Source organism: Bos grunniens, chromosome 15 (assembly GCF_055505025.1).
Source record: "Bos grunniens cultivar Pamir isolate PY7600 chromosome 15, Bosgru_T2T1.0, whole genome shotgun sequence".
Lineage (NCBI taxonomy): Eukaryota > Metazoa > Chordata > Mammalia > Artiodactyla > Bovidae > Bos > Bos grunniens.
In genome coordinates, this window is record NC_141179.1 from 79,984,054 (window position 1) to 79,987,705 (window position 3,652).

At 39.1% G+C, this 3,652-nt stretch overlaps 1 pseudogene; it reads left to right on the forward strand.

Annotated features, from left to right (window-relative positions):
- Nucleotides 1–1,616: 1,616 nt before the first annotated feature.
- On the forward strand, nucleotides 1,617–2,567 carry LOC147358669 (olfactory receptor 5F1-like; annotated as a pseudogene).
- The last annotated feature ends 1,085 nt before the right edge of the window (nucleotides 2,568–3,652 follow it).

A 3,652-nucleotide genomic window follows, 5' to 3' on the forward strand; every position in this document is an offset into this window, starting at 1 on the left:
GAGACATTACTGTACCAACAAAGGTCCATCTAGTCAAGGCTATGGTTTTTCCAGTGGTCATGTATGGCTGAGAGTTGGACTGTGAAGAAAGCTAAGCACCAAAGAATTGATGCTTTTGAACTGTGGTGTTGGAGAAGACTCTTGAGAGTCCCTTGGACTGCAAGGAGATCCAACCAGTCCATCCTAAGGGAGATCAGTCCTGGGTGTTCATTGAAAGGACTGATGTTGAAGCTGAAGCTCCAATACTTTGGCCACCTGATACGAAGAGCTGACTCATTTGAAAAGACCCTGATGCTGGGAAAGATTGAAAGTGGGAGGAGAAGGGGAGGACAGAGGATGAGATGGTTGGATGGCATCACAGACTCAAGGACAAGAATTTGGGTAGACTCCAGCAGTTGGTGATGGATAGGGAGACCTGGAGTGCTGTGGTTCATGGGGTCGCAAAGAGTCGGACACGACTGAGCTACTGAACTAAACTGAAAGAACTACAGAAATATTCTTAAGAACATGAAAAATGTTAAACATTTGGTTATCATCAGCGGTTATTTAAAATGGGTTAATTTTGCTATTTGGAGAACACAGAAGTGATTTCAGAGTGGTGATGCATGAATTTGGGGTTGAAGAATATAGAGAGCTATCTTTAAGAGAAAAAAAAAATAAATCCATTTAATGCAAATACCTGTGAATATTTCAGCAAAGATAGTTCTGTACTTAGGATGTGGGCTAAGAGAGAAAGAATAGAACATAGATGATGCATTTGCAAAAAGCATAAGTGAAACATGGATTTAGATCAAGTATTTGAGAGTCATACAGAAAATTGCTTAATAAATGTCAATGCTTATTCACTTGTACACTAATTTTCCTCTTGCTTTGGTTACTTTATTTAGTATGCTCTGTTGTCCTTAGTTTTTATTCATATTTGACTTTGTTAATATTTATTAATAACTTACTGATATTATTTATTACTATTTCTACTATGTCCAGAAAACTTTTTAAAGGGAAATATTTACACCTAATGTAAGTTTAAGTAGAAATTAAAAGAGGATGCTGTTGAAAGGAAAACTATGATAAACCTAGACAGTGTATTAGGAAGCAAAGACATCACTTTGCTGACAAAGGTCTGTATAGCCAAAGCTATGGTTTCTCTGGTAGTCATGTATGGATGTGAGAGCTGGACCATAAAGAAGACTAACTGCTGTAGAATTGGTGCTTTTGAATTGTGCTGGATGAGACTCTTGAGAATCCCTTAGACTGCAAGGAGATCAAACCAGTCAATTCTAAGTAGATCAAACCAGTCAATTCCAAAGGAAATCAACCCTGAATATTCTCTGGGAAGATTGATGCTGAAGCTGCAATACTTTGGCCACCTGATGCGAAAAGCCAATTCACTGGAAAAAAAATATCCTGATGCTGGGAAAGATTAAAGGCAAAAGGAGGAGGGTGGTGGAAGATGAGATGGTTGGATAGTATCACTGACTCAATGGACATGTATTTAAGCAAACTCTTGGAGGTTGTGAAGGACAGGGAAGCCTGGCGTGCTACAATGCATGTGGGGTCAAAAAGAGTCAGACACAACTTAGTGACTGGCAGCACACATGCTAATTTATTTATAATAGATGGCCAGAAAAAATTATATTTCACTGACTGATTTCATCTTTTCAGGATTGGCAGACACACTGGAGCAGCAGGTTATCCGCTTTTTGCTCTTTTCTGTGATTTACACACTTACAGTTGGGAATGCTAGGATGATCCTCTTAATCAGGACTGATTCCTGACTTTACACACCATGTACTTTTTCCTGGCTAACCTGTCCTTTGTGGGTGTTTGCTATTCATCCATCATCACTGCAAAGATGCTGGTAGATTTATGATCAGAGAAGCCATCTCATTTGCTGGCTGCTTTCTGCAGATGTACTTTTTTTTTACCCTGGCCACAAATGAATGCATCCTTTTGGGGTTAATGGCCCATGACCTCTATGTGGCCATATGCAGCCCTCTCCTTTACTCCTTGATCATGTCCAGGATGGTCTGCCTGAAAATGGCAGCAGGGGCTTTCACTTTAGGACTGCTGAACTCCAAGTTTCAAACAAGTTGAAGAAGTAGCTTCACATTCTGAAGTTTTAATGTTATCCATCACTTCTGTGACTTCCCTTCAATTATTAAGCTCTCATGTTCAGACACATATCTGTATGAAATCATCTTGTCTGTAGTGCCTGGTGTGAATACAGTCAGAAGTCTGCTGGTGAGCCTCACTTCCAACTCCTACATTCTCTTCTCCACCTTTTGTATGCATTCAGGGAGGAAAAGTGCAAAGAATTCTTCACATGTGCCTCTCACCTGACTGATATTATTCTGATTTATTCCACCTCCATCTACACTTATCTGAGACCTACTTCCAGCTACTCCCTGACTCAGGATTAATTGGCTTCTGTGTTTTACACAGTGGTGATCCCCATGTTGAATCCTCTGATCTACAGCCTCAGAAATAAGGATGTAAAAAAGGGTTTATGAAATGTAATTACTAGGAAAAGGGTTCCTTTATTTTGTGAGAGGTTCAGGCCTAAATAGACTATGTCTTGAAATTTGAAATACTGGTCAAACTTATTTTCATTAGAGCATTGTCTATGTAATCACATTCTGTTAATACTCAGTTCAGTTCAGTTGCTCAGTTGTGTCCAACTCTTTGTGACCCCATGGACTGCAGCATGCCAGCCTTCCCTGTTTATCACCAACTCCCGGAGTTAACTCAAATTCATGTCCATTGAGTCAGTGATGCCATCCAATCATCTCATCCTCTGTTGTCCCCTTCTCCTTCCACGTTCAATCTTTCCCACCATCAGGGTCTTTTCAAATGAGTCAGTTCTTCACATCAGGTGGCCAAAGGATTGGAGTTTCAGCTTCAGCATTATTCCTTCCAATGGATATTCAGGACTGATTTCCTTTAGGACGAACTGATTGGATCTTCTTGCAGTCCAAGGGACTTTCAAAACTTTTCTTCAACACCACAGTTCAAAAGCATCAATTCTTTGGCACTCAGCTTTCTTTATAGTTCAACTCTCACATCCATATATGACTACTGGAAAAACCGTAGCTTTGACTAGACGGTCCTTTGTTGGAAAAGTAATGTCTCTGCTTTTTAATAGGCTGTCTAGATTGTTCATAACTTTTCTTCCAAGGAGCAAGGATCTTTTAATTTTATGGCTGCAGTCAACATCTGCAGTAATTTTGGAGATCCCACAAATTGTTACTGTTTCCCTATTTATTTGTCATGAAGTGATGGGACCAGATGCCATGATCTTAGTTTTCTGAATGTTGAGATTTAAGCCAACTTTTTCACTCTCCTCTTTCACTTTCATCAAGAGGTTCTTTAGCTCTTTACTTTCTGCCATAAGGGTGGTGTCATCTGCATATCTGAGGTCATTGATATTTCTCCCCACAATCTTGATTCCAGCTTATGCTTCATCCATTCCTGCATTTCTCATGATGTACTCTGCATATAAGTTAATATTATACAGCATTTATTTGATGAATATAATTTATCCTCATTAGTTAAGAGCATAGAGCTTTATTCTAATCATTGCATATTTCACTAGATCCCTAAAATAGGGATTCTAATCTAAATAAATTCTAATCTAAATAAAGAAATTTAGATT